Source organism: Megalobrama amblycephala, linkage group LG24 (assembly GCF_018812025.1).
Source record: "Megalobrama amblycephala isolate DHTTF-2021 linkage group LG24, ASM1881202v1, whole genome shotgun sequence".
In the NCBI taxonomy this organism is placed as follows: domain Eukaryota; kingdom Metazoa; phylum Chordata; class Actinopteri; order Cypriniformes; family Xenocyprididae; genus Megalobrama; species Megalobrama amblycephala.
The window spans coordinates 15,725,710-15,744,922 of NC_063067.1; the positions used below are offsets into that span (position 1 = coordinate 15,725,710).

A 19,213-nucleotide genomic window follows, 5' to 3' on the forward strand; every position below is an offset into this window, starting at 1 on the left:
TGTGTCGTCTTCCGCCCGTCAAGTGTGTACTATAACATAAACTAGTTTATGACACAGGTCTCTGGAATATTTTATTCTGTCTAGTGAATTGCACCATTCTGCCATCTGATATTTCCTAATATTCGCCATTATCCATGCCAATGCTGTATATATTAAAGGGTTAGTTCACCCAAATGAAAATTCAGTCATTAATTACTCACCCTCATGTCGTTCCACACCCGTAAGACCTTTGTTCATCTTTGGAGCACAAATTAAGATATTTTTGATAAAATCAGTGAGGCCTCCATTGACAGCAAGATAATTAACACTTTCAGATGCCCAGAAAGCTACTAAAGATGTATTTAAAACAGTTCATGTGACTACAGTGGTTCAACCTTATTGTTATGAAGCAACGAGAATACTTTTTGTGCGCCAAAAAAACTAAATAACGACTTTATTCAACAATATCTAGTGATGGACGATTTCAAAACACTGCTTCATGAAGCTTCGAAGCTTTACGAATCTTTTGTTTCGAATCAGTGGTTCGGGGCGCGTATCAAACTGCCAAAATCACGCCCCCCAGTGGTGAACCAGTAAAATTTCGAAACGCATATGATGTAACAAAGCCTCATTTACTGATATCACGTGACTTTCACGCTCCGAACCACTGAAAGTGGGCATCTAAAAGTGTTAATTATCTTGCTGTCAATGGAAGCCTGTGCGGGTGTGGAATGACATGAGGATGAGTAATTAATGACAGAATTTTTATTTTTGGGTGAACTAACCCTTTAAAGGTGCCCTAGAATTAAAAATTTAATTTACCTGGGCATAGTTAAATAACAAGAGTTCGGTACATGGAAATGACATACAGTGAGTCTCAAACACCGTTGTTTCCTCCTCCTTATATAAATCTCATTTGTTTAAATGACCTCCGAACAGGCGAATCTCAACATAACACCAACTGTTACGTAACAGTCGGGATCATTAATATGTATGACCCCAATATTTGCATATGCCAGTCCATGTTCAAGGCATTACACAAGGGCAGGCAGTATTAACGTCTGGATCTGTGCACAGCTGAATTGTCGGACTAGGTAAGCAAGCAAGGACAATAGTGAAAAATGGCAGATGGAGCAATAATAACTGACATGATCCATGATATCATGATATTTTTAGTGATATTTGTAAATTGTCTTTCTAAATGTTTCGTTAGCATGTTGCTAATGTACTGTTAAATGTGGTTAAAGTTACCATCGTTTCTTACTGTATTCACGGAGACAAGAGCCGTCGTTATTTTCATTTTTTAAACACTTGCAGTCTGTATAATGCACAAACACAACTTCATTCTTTATAAATCTCTCCAACAGTGTGTAATGTTAGCTTTAGCCACGGAGCACTATCAAACTCATTCAGAATCAAATGTAAACATCCAAATAAATACCATATTTACATGATTAGACATGCTGCATGACGAACACTTTGTAAAGATCCATTTTGAGGGTTATATTAGCTGTGTGAACTTTGTTTATGCTGTTTAAGGCAAGCGCGAGCTCCGGGGGCGGAGAGCAAGAGAATTTAAAGGGGCCGCACAGCCTGAATCGGCGCATATTTAATGATGCCCCAAAATAGGCAGTTAAAAAAATTAATTAAAAAAAATCTATTAGGTATTTTGAGCGGAAACTTCACAGACACATTCAGGGGACTCCTTAGACACCTTACATCTTTTAAAAAGACGTTCTACGGCACCTTTAAATACATGTATTCTCACCCAGCTAATTAAAATTGCCACTGTTTTCACATCTCTTGTAAAAAATTAAATTTATTTTAATTGCATATCTCATTTAGCTGAATACTCGTAAAAAAAAAAAAAAAAAATCTACTAGAAAAGTACTATGATTTTCAAGACAGCAGTATACTTTTTCTGCCATATGCAGAGCAAAAACAGTGGCTATAGCACACTTGCATTAAATGCATTAAAACCACTGATGGTCACATGCATATGCGTGTGTGTGTGTGTGTGTGTGGTTTTTTTCTTTTTTTAGAAATAACGCTGTGTGTACCTTTGACCCTGACCTAACAACCTCCTCAAACCAGTATGTGTTTACACTATTGTTGTCAGGCCTTGTATGTGTGGGTGGATGCTTGTTTGATGGAATAATTGCGACGTGTTGTGTCTGTAAACCACATCCTTCCAATCACTAAAGGTTATCATGGAGAGGATATGCTGGTCTACCGAGACAGGAAATGGTTACACGCTGAAAATCTGATTGATCCTTTGCTTCCGTCAGACATGTTATGATGTTGGTCTGACAGGAGGGTGTTCAGAGTGGAATATTGTAGTGTAAAGTCTCACCCCCACTGCTATATCTTGCATATGCTTTCTATTTTTGTTTATCTTCAGAAATGCACCTGCTCTAATGAGAAACTTGTGGACTAAATTTAATGCCCCCACGTTTCCGTAACACATGTTTGTTTGTTGTTAAGGGTGAGAGAATCTGGCAGGAGGAGGATGATGATGATAATGCCACCCCCCCATCCCGCCTTTTTTGTTTTGTTAATACCACAAATAAAACGTGTCAATACTACCAGAAAGGAAATAAGTTTTGTGATTCAACCCTGACTGTGGCCTTCATCTGTTAGCTGATCATCTTGTAGGTGGCTGTTTGCTTTCCTCCTAAGGATTTGAACAATGTAAGATGGCTGAAGCATTCAGAGACATTTTTATTTTATTTCAAAATTTTGTCAAAAGATTCAAGCTTGAGTTAAGTTGTTGCCTTTTAATTGTGATTTTGAGGCCATAAATTTGCTAGTGTACTAGTAAAACTAGACAAAATGAATAAACAGATTTTTACACGTACAAAATTTGCAGTCTTTCTCTTCCAGTCACTCGTGGGCAGCTTTTTGATTAGCAATAGCATGTAGCAAACTGACACGTCTATTGTGTTAAAGGATTAGTTCACTTTCAAATTAAAATTTCTTGATAATTTACTCACCCCCATGTCATCCAAGATGTTCATGTCTTTCTTTCTTCAGGCAAAAAGAAATTAAGGTTTTTGATGAAAACTTTCCAGGATTTTTCTCCATTTTGTGGACTTCAATGGAGCCCAAACGGTTGAAGGTCAAAATTACAGTTTCAGTGCAGCTTCAAATTGTTCTACACGATCCCAGACGAGGAATAAGGGTCTTATCTAGAGAAACCATCGCTCATTTTCTAAAAAAAAAGTTACAAATTTTAACCATAAATGCTCATCTTGAACTAGCTCTCTTCTTCTCTATTTGAATTCCAGCAGTGTAGATGCTGCTAAGTGTATTACTGCCCTCCACAGGTTAAACTTTGAACTAATTGTTATATACTTGCACTAGCATATTGTATGACAATTAGTTCAAAGTTTGACCTGTGGAGGGCAGTAATACACTTAGCAGCATCTACACTGCTGGAATTCATATAGAGAAGAAGAGAACTAGTTCAAGATGAGCATTTATTGTTAAAATTTGTAACTTTTATTTAGAAAATGAGCGGTGGTTTCTCTAGATAATACCCTTTTTTCTCATCTGGGATCGCTGTAAACTGTAATTTTGACCTTCAACCGTTTGGGCTCCATTGAAATCCACTATACGGAGAAAAATCCTGGAATGTTTTCATCAAAAACCTTAATTTCTTTTCAACTGAAGAAAGAAAGACATGAACATCTTTGATAACAAGGGGGTGAGTAAATTATCAGGAAATTTTAATTTGAAAGTGAACTAATCCTTTAACTGAAGGCAACCCAAATGTTTTTTCATAATCAGGAATTTACATTTGAATTAATATTGAGCATTTAATGGAACGTATATTTTTAGATGTTTTTTTTAATGGATCACCAATGTGTTAAGATTTTCCCTGTTTTTATTAATGTAAATACTGTGTAGTCAGTATATATAGTCAGTTTAGTCACATATATTCTGTATTAATGTGAGCTCTTAACTGCACGAATAATAATAAAGTATAGGGTAAATACAGACTGTTTCATGGAAGTTCTGTACTTGACGACAACCTTTATGAACAAAAATGATTTAAAGAACCACAAGAGGGCGCTTAAGGATTGGCGTCGTGCTATCAGAAACAACCCTGAAGAAACTGATATCTTACTGATGAACAGGGCCAGTTTACAGAGAAAGAGAAACAAAACATACAGTGCAGAGATGTGATAAGAGTGGAAAAATAAAAAAAATAGGGCGAGGGTGAGGCCACGAAAGTTCATGAGTCGGTGTCATTTTGAATTTGCATACTTGTATGAACTCATTTGCAATGCAAAGTCAACTCAAAGATTTAAAGGAACACTGCAACGTGATTGGCTGCTTGTTTGGTCACCTGATGCACTCTTTGTTCACTATTTAGAACATTTACCTATTTACCTGGGAGAAAAATTCCTTGTGGAGGGTTTCTACACATCAGTTTGCAGATTTTGTTGTGTTTGTGTGTGTCTCTATAGGTGTTTTCTGTGTTTGAAAAGCATGTGGAGGCTAGAAGAAGCTAAACATCTGAAGGTCAGGGGTCAAATTAAGGTATTTACAACACTGCAAGGTACTGGAACCTCAGACCTTGATGAAAACCTATTTAATGTTAATATTTTATCACTATATTAGTGGACCAACAGTAATTTTGTGGGTTTTGATGTTACATAAGTTAACTTATGGGTTTAACCCAAAATGGTTGGGTTAAAAACAGCCAAATTGGTAAATTAGCGCTAGGTAAATATCGAACAGAACACCTGCTGGGTTAAAGTGACCCAGCAAGTTGAGCTGCACAGTTTAACCCTATGTAAGTCAGCTCATTTTGACTAAAAGCTGACCTATTTTACCTCAAAAATGGTTATTATTTCTATTTTTTTGCAGGAAAATCTCACTCTAGAAATGTCTGGGTTAAAAACAACCCAGCACTGGGTAAATATTGGACAGAACACATGCTTGGTTAAAGTAGCCTAAGGTTTACATGTTTTAACCCAGCTGGCTGAGTTGTAGTTTAACCCAATGTCAGCTTATTTTGATCATAAAAGCGAGCTAATTTTACCTCATAAATGGTAAAATGTAAACAGTATTTAGTGAATTTATATAATTAAAAAAAATATATATATATTTATATTGATAAACTATTGTCTGTTTACAGGAGAATGAATCGGCATTAAACAAACATAACAGTATTTTTATTTGATGGCAAGTATATTAAAACATAAAACATCAGAAAGTGACAGGAGCAGTTTCAGTGCCCTTCTGGCATCTGTGAGAAGAAGAAAACACGGAATGAATTTCAGTTCAATGGCAATATTCGCTTTTGCTAAGTTATGTTAAAGAAAAACATTACAGTCTCGTGGCACGACCATCACTCCCATTATAATCAACTGAGATGTTACAGATTTTTAAAGGGTTAGTTCACCCAAAAATTAAAATAATGTAATTTATTACTCACCCTCATGCCGTTCCACACCCGTAAGACCTTCATTAATCTTCGGAACACAAATTAAGATATTGAAATCCGATGGCTCCATGAGGCCTTCATAGGGAGCAATGACATTTCCTCTCTCAAGATCCATAAAGGTACTAAAAAAAATATTTAAATCGGTTCATGTGAGTACAGTGGTTCAATATTAATATTATAAAGCGCCAAAAATATTTTTGGTGCGCCAAAAAAAAAACAAAAGAGCGACTTATTTAGTGATGGCCGATTTCAAAACACTGCTTCAGGAAGATTCGGAGCACAAATGAATCAGTGTATCGAATCTGCTGATCAGAGTGCCAAAGTCACATGATTTCAGCAGTTTGACACGCGATCCGAATCACGATTCGATACACTGATTCATTTGTGCTCCGATGCTTCAGGGAGCAGTGTTTTGAAATCGGCCATCACTATGTAAGTCGTCATTTTTTTTTTTTGGCACACCAAAAATATTCTCGTCGCTTTATAATAATAATATTGAACCACTGTACTCACATGAACTTATTTCAATATGTTTTAGTACATTTATGGATCTTGAGAGAGGAAATGTCATTGCTCCCTATGCAGGCCTCACGGAGCCATCTGAATTCAACAAAAATATCTTAATTTGCGTTCTGAAGATCAACGAAGGTCTTACGGGTGTGGAACGGCATGAGGGTGAGTAATAAATTACATAATTTTCATTTTTGGGTGAACTCACCCTTTAAACCTGTCGTTTCGAAACGCGTCGCTGACGTTGATAATTTAATATGGCGGCGTCGCGTCTGTCACTCGGTCTGCAGTGCAAGCGAACCTAGGAAACGTGAAATAATATTAATAAAAAGGGTGAAACTACAGATGATTTTTGTCTGTACAGTTATTATTTTATATACAAGTGAATACAAACCTCAACGCTATTCACGAATATCACCTCAGGACGTTTTCTCTCAGGACAGGAGGACAAAATGACCGTTGACAAACCGTGTTTTCATTTTTAAACCAGCAGTGAGTTACTACCCAGCAGGTACTGTCAGTGAAATGTAACCCAGCAGTGGGTGACACAAAACTACTCAACCCAATAAAATGTCCCAACAGGCAGAAACCAGCATACAATTTTAGAGTCTTCATGTAACTTTTGACTTGCATTGTTAAAAAGCAAAGACTGCATCTAAGTTTTAGCAGGAGGTGCAAATGACGTTTAAAGTCATTGAACATAATCTGTTTTTATGTGTGCATGTTACACAAGCACTATTTACACCCAACACATAAAGCCCTATGAGGCCCATTGTGACTGGTATGACCACATTTGCACTTGCATCGTTTGCCAGGACTACACTTGACTAATTTAATTTCTCTAGAATTAAATTCTTTTTAACGTTTGCAACACATAAATGTACTGTATAAGCGTCATTTGCGTGTGTAACCTCCTTTCTGGCCTGTGCTTGGTACTTTCCCCGTGAGAGTCATTTGAGTTTTTAAATGAGTAAGCTAAGTTCTGGGAAGGAAAGGGTTAATTTTTTACTGCCCCCATCTCTTTTTCTCTCCTTTTCTCTTCCCTCTCTCTCTCTTTCTTTCTTCCTGTCACTCTGTCTCTTCCTGCTCTCCTTTTGTTTCTGTTTAATTCCTCCACTCTGCACTTCATTTAGACTTTTAAGTCTACGCACATCTAGCCCTCTGACACACATACGCAAGTTTTATTTGTGGATAGTGGATGTGTGTGTATGCTTAAATACTACTTTGTGCTTTTCACAGTCTCATGTATTTTTTATTAGCCCCTATAAACAGAGGAAAACACACCTGTCTCTATCACCTGCTCTTATAGCAATCATAAACATAATAGTCGTGTGTAAGAAAGAGAGAGCGGCTTTTTGTGTGTTAGCAGGCCGCTAAGTGTCACGGGTCAGCTGTTGTGTGTGTGATTTCCACACAAGAAGAGATGATAAATAGAAAAAAGGTGTTTCAATAACCTGAACCTGTAGGTTGAGTCGAGCTAGTTTATCTGCTTTTCAGCTGTCTGCTTTAATTGTATTTTTTTTTGTTGTTTAATTAGTCAAATATTAGGTCACAAACAATATCTCCTTCTGTGAGTACACACTGACTCACCGTGACTTACTGTGATGACTAAAAAGTTATGGTTATGATCATGATTAGAAAACATTTCATGTTTCAGTACATTTGTTTCTCAGGGGTTCATGACATGTGTGGCATTACATTGAACTATAATGTTCAGATAACAACCTAAAGTGGGGTGTAGTTTTTCGATGTTAATTAAACTATCCTAGTTTATTATTACAACTGTAAGACATTTGTAAGTTGGTTACCCTGTTGTGTCAATGTGATGCCATCAAAAGATTGTTTGTTTGAAAATTCCTACCTGCAACATGCTCAAATAGAGTGCAACTGTCCATTTCTGGAAGTAAAAATCCCATTCATTTTCTCTTAGGTGAATTGATTTTTAATGATAACTTATAAACTATTAAAGACAGGCCTACTGTCTAAGTTAAAAGGTTGTTAATTAATGGTATATGCTTTTGTTGAAACCATCAGCCCACATTATTTGAACGTGTTTTTAAAATAATTAACAGTGGAAATCCTTGTGAGAAACTAACCACATTACCGAAGATTTTGCAAAGATATCATCATCCAATCAGAGAACAAAAACAAGCAATTCACACCAAAAGAACTCTTTAACGCCCACCCATTCCCATGAAACAGCCAGTCTCTACACTCTCAAACTACTTTATAGACGTGTGTGTGTGTGTCTATATATATATATATATATATATATATGTAAATATACACTACCACTCAAAAGTTTGGGATCGGTAAGATTTTTAATGTTTTTAAAAGAAGTTTCGTCTGCTCACCAAGGGTGCATTTACTTAATTAAAAATACAGTAAAAACAGTAATATTGTGAAATATTATTACAATTTAAAATGACTGTTTTCTATTTGAATATATTTTAAAATGTAATTTATTCTTGTGATGGCAAAGCTGAATTTTCAGCATCGTTAATCCAGTCTTCAGTGTCACATGATCCTTCAGAAATCATTCTAATATGATGATTTGCTGCTCAAGAAACATTTATTGTTTACAATTGTACAAAATATTTGTGTACAATATTTTTTTTTAGGATTCTTTGATGAATAGAAAGTTCAAAAGAACAGTGTTTATCTGAAATCTAATCTTTTGTAACATTATAAATGTCTTTACTGTCACTTTTGATTCATTTAATGCATCCTTGCTGAATAAAAGTATTAATTTCTTTAATTTCTTTTCAAAAAAAAAAAATAAAAATTCTTACTGACCCCAAAGTTTTGAACGGTAGTGTATAATGCTACAGAAGCTTTGTATTTCAGATAAATGCTGTTCTTTTGAACTTTCTATTCATCAAGGAATCCTGAAAAAAAGGTACACAACTGTTTTCAACATTGAAAATAATAACAAGGAACTAATCTTGAGGAACATCATCATATCAGAATGATTTGTGAAGGATCATGTGACACTGAAGACTGGAGTAATGATGCTGAAAATTCAGCTTTGCCAACACGAGAATAAATTACTTTGTAAAATATATTGAAATAGAAAACAGTTATTTTAAATTGTAAGAATTTTTCATATTACTGTTTTTACTGTATTTTTAATTAAATTAAATTAAGCCTTGGTGAGCAGACAAAACTTCTTTTAAAAACATTAAAAATCTTACCGATCCCAAACTTTTGAGCGGTAGTGTGTGTGTGTGTGTGTGTGTGTGTGTGTGTATATATATATATATATATATATATATATATATATATATATATATATATATATATATATATAATATACACACCGATCAGGCATAACATTATGACTACTGACTGGTGATGTGAATAACACCGATTATTCATCATGGGACCTGTTTGTGGTGGGATATATTTGGCAGCAAATGAATTTTGTCCTGAAAGTTAATTTGGTAGGAAAAAAGGGCAAGCATAAGGATTTGAGCGAGTTTGAGGGCCGAATTGTGTTAATTTCAGAGTTCCAAAAGAGCTCTTATGGGGTGTTCCTGGTCTGCAGGTATCTATCAAAAGTGCTCCAAGGGCAGTGGTGAACCGGTGCATACGGGCGGCCAGCTCATTGATTACGAGCGGATGAGCGAGGCTGGTCCGTTTGACAAGGGCCTATAGATCAAATTGTGATGGCTAGATTATGTTTTTAAAAGATGTAATATAGTCTAAGGTGTCCCTGATGTGTCTGTGAAGTTTCAGATACCCCATAGATTTTTTTTTTATAAATTTTTTTAACTGCCTATTTTGGGGCATCATTATAAACGCGCCGATTTTATGCTGCGGCCCTTTAAATCCCGTGGTCCACGCCCACAGAGCTCGCGCTTGCCTTGAACAGGCCTTAACAAAGTTTACACAGCTAATATAACCCTCAAAATGGATCTTTACAAAGTGTTCGTCATCTGCGGCAGTGGTCGGATTATGTGAGTATTGTATACTGTTATATTGTTTACTTCTGATTTTGAATGAGTTTGATAGTGATCCGTGGCTAACGGCTAATGCTACTCTGTTGGAGAGATTTATAAAGAATGAAGTTGTGTTTATGCATTATACAGACTGCAAGTGTTTAAAAATGAAAATAGCGACGGCTCTCTTGTCTCCGTGAATACAGTAAGAAACGATGGTAACTTTAACCACATTTAACAGTACATTAGCAACATGCTAACGAAACATTTAGAAAGACAGTTTACAAATATCACTAAAAATATCATGTTATCATGGATCATGTCAGTTATTATTGCTCCATCTGCATTTTTCACTATTGTTCTTGCTTGCTTACCTAGTCTGATGATTTGGTTGTGCACAGATCCAGACGTTAATACTGGCTGCCCTTGTCTAATGCCTTTCATAATGTTGGAAACGTGGGCTGGCATATGCAAATATTGGGGGCGTACACCCCGACTGTTACGTAACAGTCGGTGTTATGTTGAGATTTGCCTGTTCTTCGGGGGTATTTTAAACAAATGAGATTTATATAAAAAGGAGGAAACAATGGAGTTTGAACTACTGTAGCATTTCATGTACTGAACTCTTGTTATTTAACAATGCCAAGATAAATTCAATTTTTCATTCGAGGGCACCTTTAATGCTGGTTCTGATAGACAGGTTTCAGAATACACAGTGCATCACAGTTTGTTGCGTATGGGGCTGCATAGCTGCAGACCAGTCAGGGTGCCCATGCTGACCCCTGTCTACCGCCGCAGTGATGTGAGCATCAGAACTGGACCACGGAGCAATGGAAGAAAGTGGCCTGGTCTGATGAATCACATTTTCTTTTACATCACGTGGATGGCTGGGTCTTGTGCGTCGCTTACCTGGGGAACACATGGCACCAGGATGCATTATGGGAAGAAGGCAAGCTGGCAGAGGCGGTGTGATGCTTTGAACAATGTTCTGCTGGGAAACCTTGGGTCCTGCCATCCATGTCACGTGACACGTACCACCTACCTAAGCATTGTTGCAGACCACGTACACCCTTTCATGGAAACGGTATTTCCTGGTGGCTGTGGCCTCTTTCAGCAGGACCGTGCCACAAAGAAAAAATGCTTCCAGAATGGTTTGAGGAGCACAACATGCCATGCCTCAACGGGTCAGGGCTGTTTTGGCAGCAAAAGGGGGACCAACACTATTAGGAAGGTGGTCATAATGTTATGCCTGATTGGTGTATATATATTGTTTTCATACATATAATCAACATTGTAAAATAAATCGTTTTATATTTTTCAATTTTTTATTTGATTATTTCATTGGCAAATCTTCTAAAATCTTGTTTTTTCCACCTTCACAAATATTGTTCGCATACGTCCTTCACTTAACCATAAAGATGCTGAAACTGTTATTCCTGCTTTCATAACCTCTAGACTATTGTAACTATTGGACTATTGTAACTCATTGTTAAGTGTCCTTCCAGCTAAAGTCTGCACTGGATCTGCTACAAAACTCTGCTACTCGTGCCCTTACATTTAACAAAAAATCTGCTTGTATCACTCCGATCCTTCACCAACTACACTGGCTCCCTATTGCATTTAGTTTAAACTACTTGTGTTAGTTAATAAGGCCTATTATGGTTTAGCATCTTCATATCTAGCTGACTTATTACGCTCCTGTCCGTTCTCTTAGATCTAGTTCAGACAGCTTGCTTGTTTTACCCAAGTTCAAACTGTCTGCTTGGTGGTAGGACATTCAGTATTATGGGCCCTATAAGACATGGAATAAGCTGCTCCAAGAAACTGTGCCGTCTCATCACTACAGACCTTTAAGACAGAACTTATAAGTCATTTATTCACATTGTTTTGCAACTAATTGGTTCTTCTTCCTGTTATTTCAAGAGTTGTCCAGTTATTATCTGCCATGCTATATGTTTACTGTTTGAATTATTGTCCTGATTGTTGTACTTTGCTTGTACTTCTGTATTTTCTGTATTATCTGTCCATTTTGTGAATTGTCCTTGTCCTTGTCCTTGGGATGGGTACTGTTACATTCTATAATGTGAGTGTGTGGTCTTTTTTTCTTTTTTTTTTTAAACCATTGACTAGTTGGAAATCTGTTTGAACAATAATTTTTATGTGGAACTATGAGTGCCAAGAACATTTTGCATGTGTATCAAGAATTTGTGAGACTGAAGGGTTTGGAATGGAAAGTGTGTGTGTTTGTGAAATAAACTTGGAGATGTCTAACCCTGGACTGACACAGGGAATATACAATCTCATTTGACTTGCAAATCTATATGCAAATGAGGACCCTGAGTTAGGGTGTGTCAAGGAGGTGGTCATGTGTCTGCCAGTTGTGTGAGTGTGTGTGGCGGTCATGCTGAGAGAGAGAGAGAGAGAGAGAGAGAGAGAGAGAGAGGTATGAGTATGTGAGTATGCATGCTTTGTGTAGGCCAAGATAGGGACACACATGTAGAATTACGTTGCCTCTGCCACATTATGAGTACAGCGGTCCACAGCATTCTTGCGTCATTACGTTCTCAGTGCCTTCCCAAGAATTCTTATTGAGAGATTTCTTGGAAGAACGTTTCTGCCTTCTTTCTTATGTTCTTTGTAAATGTGCGAATCAAACACATATGGTGGTGCAACTATCCATTAGCTGTTCAAACTTTCTTAAAATAATTCTTTTAAACTTTTTCTTGTTTTTCAATCCTTCTGTCTGGTTGGGTTCTTTCTATATTTTTATTCTACTTTGATCTTTCAAACTTTGTTTTGAACATTTTCAGAACTTTTTTCAATTTTTTTTTAAACCTTCAGACATCTTTTACTTTGCTTGTTCCCTTGTTTTTTTCACTTTGTAAACTTTCTTTTGAACTTCTCTAGAATTTTCTTTCTTTTTTAAAAATTTCTTTCAAACATGTTTCCTTTTGAAGTTTTATAGAAAAACCCTTTTCTTTCTTTCAATATTTATTTATATTTATTTCTGTTGTTTATTTATTTTTTGTACTTTCAAACTTTATTTTTAAAACTTCAACCTTTGAGTTGAACTTTCTTTCATATGTGGTGGAGAATGCAGACCCAAGTGTTTTTTGCTAGTTTCAGCCCGACGCAGTTTTCATTTTCACGTCCAGCACCACGTTGTTTAAATCGCAAATGCACTCGCGCCCATCTGTTCACCCATGGGCATGCTTGTCTGAAAATTAGGTGTGTTCAGGTGCATTGTTGGCGTGTTGCTGTTTTGAGGCAACTGAAAATGACTGCGCCACTGACCAACTAAAACCTGGTCTAAAGTCAGTGGTGTAGTATTTATTTATTTTTATTATTTAAAGTGTACGCCTATGTGTCTATAGGCAAGTGCGCAATGAGCGTACACTCTGCTTGTTACACACAGGGATGCGCAGCAGCACACAAACAATTTTAAATATTAAAAATAAAAGGATCCCTCTCTGGAGAAGCATTCAGTCTTTCTGCTTGCAAAATCCTCCATGTAAATAGTGGAATGAGTGGAAATGAGAGATAAGACTTTGATTGGTTTAATGCACATTATGCCCAAAACACATCCACGACTCATTAAGAGACTAGGAACAACTCTTTTAGACCATTTTTTCCATCGTTAAACTAGCAAAAGTGGATTCAGACATGGTGCATCTGCGCCTGTGCGCTCAGATCGTTAAAATAGGGCCCTAGGAGTTTAAACTACATGATAATCTATCAAGAAATCTATCATATCATTCCTATCAAGAAAAACACAAACACACATGCAATCGTGTCTATTTGAAACAGCCGACTATTGTCAAATGGCCTAGTGTAGTTAATAATTTTTCATTAACTGGTGTGTTGTGTTTTCTGTAGATCTGGATGATAAAAATTGCAACATATTTTGCTTAGTAAACTTGATGTGTGTTTTTGTGCTTGAGGCTATGTTTTATGGGTAGTTTGAGGTGTGTCTGGGAGGTTGAGGGGGAAGACAGAGTGTGTGGAAAACTGGCTGCTGAGACCCCTGGCCTGATATCAGGCAGAGAATTTAATTTGACTTGCAAATGTTATGCAAATAAGGAGACCCGTGACAAGGTGTGTCTAGAAGGCCATCAAGACATTGCCAGGTGTTTTTCAGAGTGGTAAAGAGAGAGTTACATCATAATGGGGTGCTGAGGCAAATTAGTGTTTTTGTTCTTAATTGTGCTTTAAATTTATTATTTTTATGAAGTTCTAAAGTCTTAAGTAGCAAACTTATGCATTAGAATACGATAAATAGGTGTACTAGAATAGTGGAGAATTACTTAAAATTAATATGAGACACTTTACATAAAGTCTTATTTGTTAATATTAGTTAATGCATTAGCTAACATGAACTAACAATGAGCAGCATATTTATACAGCATTTATTAAAGGGTTAGTTCACCCAGAAATGAAAAGTCTGTCATTTATTACTCACCCTCATGTCGTTCCACACCTGTAAGACCTTCATCATCTTCGGAACACAAATTAAGATATTTTTGATAAAATCTGATTGCTCTGTGAGGCCTGCATTGCCAGCAAGATCATTTCCTTTTTCAAGTGCCCAGAAAGCTACTAAAGACATATTTAAAACGGTTCATGTGAGTTCAGTGGTTCTACCTTAATGTTATAAAGTGACGAGAATACTTTTTGTGTGCCAAAAAAAATAAAAAAAAAAAAATAACGACTTTATTCAACAATATCTAGTGATGGGCAATTTCAAAACACTGCTTCATGAAGCTTCGAAGCTTTTTGAATCTTTTGTTTCGAATCAGTGATTCAGAGCACCAAAATCACGTGATTTCAGTAAATGAGGCTTCGTTATGTCATAATGTTTCAAAATATCAATAATTTACATGATTTACAATTTACAAAATATCAATAATTTACATGATTTACAATTTACAAAATATCAATAATTTACATGACTTTGGCAGTTTGATACACCCTCTGAACCACTGATTCAAAATGAAAGATTCGTAAAGCTTTGAAGCTTCATGAAGCAGTGTTTTGAAATCGCCCATAACTAGATATTGATGGATAAAAGCATCTGCCAAAAATGAATAAATGTAAATAAAATCGCTATTCATGCTTTGTTTGTTTCAGATTAGTTTGCACCAATCCTGGGTTTTGGGTACCATGAGAGTGACTTGGCTTTTAGTGGTGTTCATCACCATAGTAACTTAAGCTCCACGGCTAACCTGCTCCGGAGCAGGTTATGTTCTGGTTTAGAGATCTCAAACTGAAATTGGACCAATCAGATGTAAGCTAAGTGACACTGAACACACCCAACATAATAAAGTCACTCCCCCAGTTTATCTTCCTCCAAATTAAAGGGCACTATATAGTGAAAACAAATATTTAACGATGAAATTGTCTAGTTTTAATGATAATTACTTAGAATTATTTTATGATTTATATATGATTTGTTTAATTATATGATCTATATTTTTATTAATCCATTACACACACACGTTTAGTTTAACAGTTGTTATTAAGTATTTAGTTTCAATGAATATTAATATATATAGATCATATGTAATATAAATAAGGTGTAAATATTAAATATGACTACATGTGACCTTATATGTTTGAGTCTATATCGCTATATATTATCAACTATATAAACTAACGTCACAACTTTCACTTGCACTGATAGAGTAAGATCATTTCTTTTATTTGTCCTCTTTCACAGACAAGTATTTTCCATTAGTGTAAATGCATTTAAATTCTTCATTTTCAGCAAATGAGTTTTGAATCACACTGGCTCTCTCACGAGAAGTGAATCATAGTTTCTCTCTGTTGCAAGGCGTGTGATTGGCTATTCACCACTGATGTCACGCATTCATGTGCACGCGCTCCACAAACTCAGGATCAAAGCCTGAGTTGACAGAGAAAGTTGATGATCAGCATCATGGTACCAACAAAGCCGGATTGGAGGGGTTTGGTTTTGTCAACTCGAAACTAATCCTATAACCCTGAGTTTGTTCAACTATCATCATGGTACAGGCCCCAGATGTTGTTGCATGAATGTGCTTTGGAGATAAATATTTTATAAATAAAGTGATTTATATTTTTAAATATTTTTGTAAATAAATTATGGTTTTTGTGCAAAGAAAGCATGTGCGTCGCTTCATAAAATTGAGGTTAAACCACTGGAGTCACATGGATTACTATAATGATGTATACCTTTTAGGGGCTTAAAAGTGTTAGTTGCGTAGGCTGTCAATGGAGGGATAGAAAGCTCTCAAATTTCATTAAAAAGATCTTCATTTGTGTTACGAAGATCAACGAATGTCTTACAGGTTTGGAACTACATGAAGGTGAGTAGTTAATGACAGAATTTTCATTTTTTTGGTGAACTTTAACCTTTGTTAAAGTTATAAAAAATATAATTGTTCACTGTTTGTTCGTCAGTTCACAGTGCATTACCTAATGTTAACAGATACAACTTTTGATTTTAACATTAACTAAGATTAAGATTAATAAATGTTCTATAAGTATTGTTCATTTGTTAGTTCGTATTAACTAATGTTGTTAAATAATGTTAACAAGTGAAACTTTACTGTAAAGTGTTACGACAGCGTTCAAACTCTGTACAATTTTATGGGGCAATTCATCACCTAGGCTCATCAAGTTAATACTTACTAGTAAATATGATATATGAAAGTTGGATTGAAATTCATGCAGAGAGGACCCAAGGCACTAAAAAATGTATGAATGGCATTGCAACAAGTGGAATTCATATTATATATTTTTATTAGAATTGAGAACATAAGCAGCAAAACCTGTCCACGGCACACTAAAATTTTTTTTGAGGAAATGACTTCATTCTTTTCAGGCGAAACCCTGCTTGCCAGGGCTTCAGGCAGGTGATTAACCTCCCACGTTATGATGGAGAATCCTCATCTCAGTCCTCTGGCAGAACTATACATCAGTCAGATCCGGTCTGTCCTGTTTGCCTCCTCTTTCCTCTATCTCTGGAATTTATAGGAAAGAAGAAGCGGTGAAAGAGGTAGAGGGGAAGAGGTCAGGCTTATCCGTGTATATCAGGATTTATAGACCTGTTCTGTGTTTTAGGAGTAGTTGACCCTTTGTGCTGCCCGTTGTTGATTCAGAAGTGTGACCCCAATAAATGTAAATTGAATTCTGCTATATTAAAAGATTTTTAATATTTATTCAGCTTCATAAAATTCCTCTAAGGCTTCCTAATTCCTGCACGTTAATGGGGTAACAGGCAATTAGAAGAACGAGCAACCTTTTCTGACAAAAAAAATTAAATTAAGCCTAAATAAGCTCCCCACGTCAAATGGGTCACATTTTTCCCGTTCGGCAAGTCTTTACCAAGGCGGGTTTGGACATGCTGGGGACTCTGAGAATAGGGAGAAGGTGGAAACAGGCCTGACGGGATTCCAGGTCTGTGTCCCGACTGAGGGAGTATCGGTCCAGCATTTTCCCACGAGAACAGCCGTGACCATCCAAGCGGTTCTGGGGGTTCCACTGGGATTTAAGGGAAGGCTTCTGTAAATGAGGGTGTCTGTGTGTTATCAGATATTCATCCAGCATGTGTCTCTGTGACCTGGTTGAATCCCATGCTTTTTTCTTTTATTAGCTTTCAAATGTAAAGTCAAAAAAGTTTTTGCAAGTTCAAATATTTGGCCGTACTGTGCCGTTTAGCCATTATAAATCATTAAATTCTATCAATCACTAACCAATGTCTAATTTGCAAGCAGTTTGTCCTGAAGGAATTCATTTCTCTTGGCTAGTATCATGTTTTACTGTATTTTTTGATACTGCAGCGATGGAAAAACCATTTATGGCCATTTCAACTTAATAAGATGATGTACACTACTGTTCAAAAGTTTGGGGTCAGTAATATATATTTTAGTTTGAAAGAGAAATACTTTTTTATTCAGCAAAAGCTGCATTAAATTGGTAAAAAAAAAATGACAGTAAATACATTTATAATAATGCAGAATATTATTATTATACTATTATAAAAATACATTTTATTTTAAAATATGTTAAAATACAAAAGTTATTTTTTTTAAATTGCACTAATTTAATTTCACAATTTCTACTGTATTTTTGATCAAATAAATGCAGCCTTGGTCAGCATAAGAGACTTCTTACAGACACCAGACTTTTGAATGGAAGTGTTTTATTGTTCATAAATATATGTTTTAATGAATCATATTTGACATTTGAAAGCCTCAGTTCCAATTTATTGTAATTTAATGGAAAAGAGTATTCATAAAAATCTTCAAAATGAACTCATACAGGTTTGGAATGTAAATTATAACAAAACTGTTATTTTTGAGTGCACTGTTCCTTTAATACGGTTCCCTTTAATTGTCTAGATATCATAGAAACCGGATACAAGACGTTTTTTTTTTTCCTATGAATTTGACAAGGTATTACATGGATGCTTATCAGGTTGCTACAAGTGTTTGCTAAACTGTTGCGTAAAGAGTAATTTTGAATATCAGCATGAATAGGTCTCTGTGTTTACTGTCTGAATAAGTGTCATGTGGGCAGTACATTAGATATCTGCTATTTGATAAGTATCATGGCACTGTTTGTTAATAGTCACTAAGAATAAGTCAGTAATGTGAACATGTTCTGGGAGCAGTTGGATTTTAGCTCTATGTCAGTGTACTATAACATCTGTCGATAAATTTAGGTAATAAACTTATTTACCTTATATATTTAATTATTTCTCCCAATAATCATTGATCCCTTGCCACATTTTTGCATTATATGGTATGTTTATGCTGCAGAACACTGACAGCCGTTCTGAGGTGGTGTATATGTACATCAGGTGGGCAGAAATCCAGTTGTGCCTCCTCTTGCCTTGATCACTCCAGGATCAGTGCAGCCTTCATGATGTACTTGTTTGGACTGGAGGCAAAGATATCTCTGAGCTAAACCAGCTGGTTAGGTTCCCAGGACACAGGAGACTGACGTATGCAGCTTTAAAGAGAAGGATTGCCATGGCCTGTGGCTCTTCCATGTGTCAGGCAGGCAGACGGCTCTGTTGACAATGCTTTGCCATCCAACTTTCTTGCTAGCCATATGTCTTTTTATCTATTCTTTTCTTGCTACACTCCCACTGGACCATAATAGCTGTGTTTTTCCCCACCGAAGGCTTGCCACTCCCATCTGTACCTGATTAACACTAAAAAATATCAAGTTATTTTTATGATTAAAAAAACCTGGTAGCTACATGTGGTTGCCAGAAATTCTATTAAGGTATTACGGGATTCCTGAATATTTTACAAATATTTTTTTGGTGGTTCTATAAAGA

At 36.1% G+C, this 19,213-nt stretch overlaps 1 long non-coding RNA gene across 1 annotated transcript; it reads right to left on the minus strand.

Moving 5' to 3' along the window:
- Positions 1-5,004: 5,004 nt before the first annotated feature.
- Positions 5,005-8,091, minus strand: LOC125260655. Its single transcript, XR_007183095.1, has 3 exons — positions 6,339-8,091; positions 6,153-6,245; positions 5,005-5,236 (listed from the first exon to the last, which is right to left on the minus strand). It is a non-coding gene; the product is annotated as an uncharacterized LOC125260655 (long non-coding RNA).
- Positions 8,092-19,213: the final 11,122 nt, after the last annotated feature.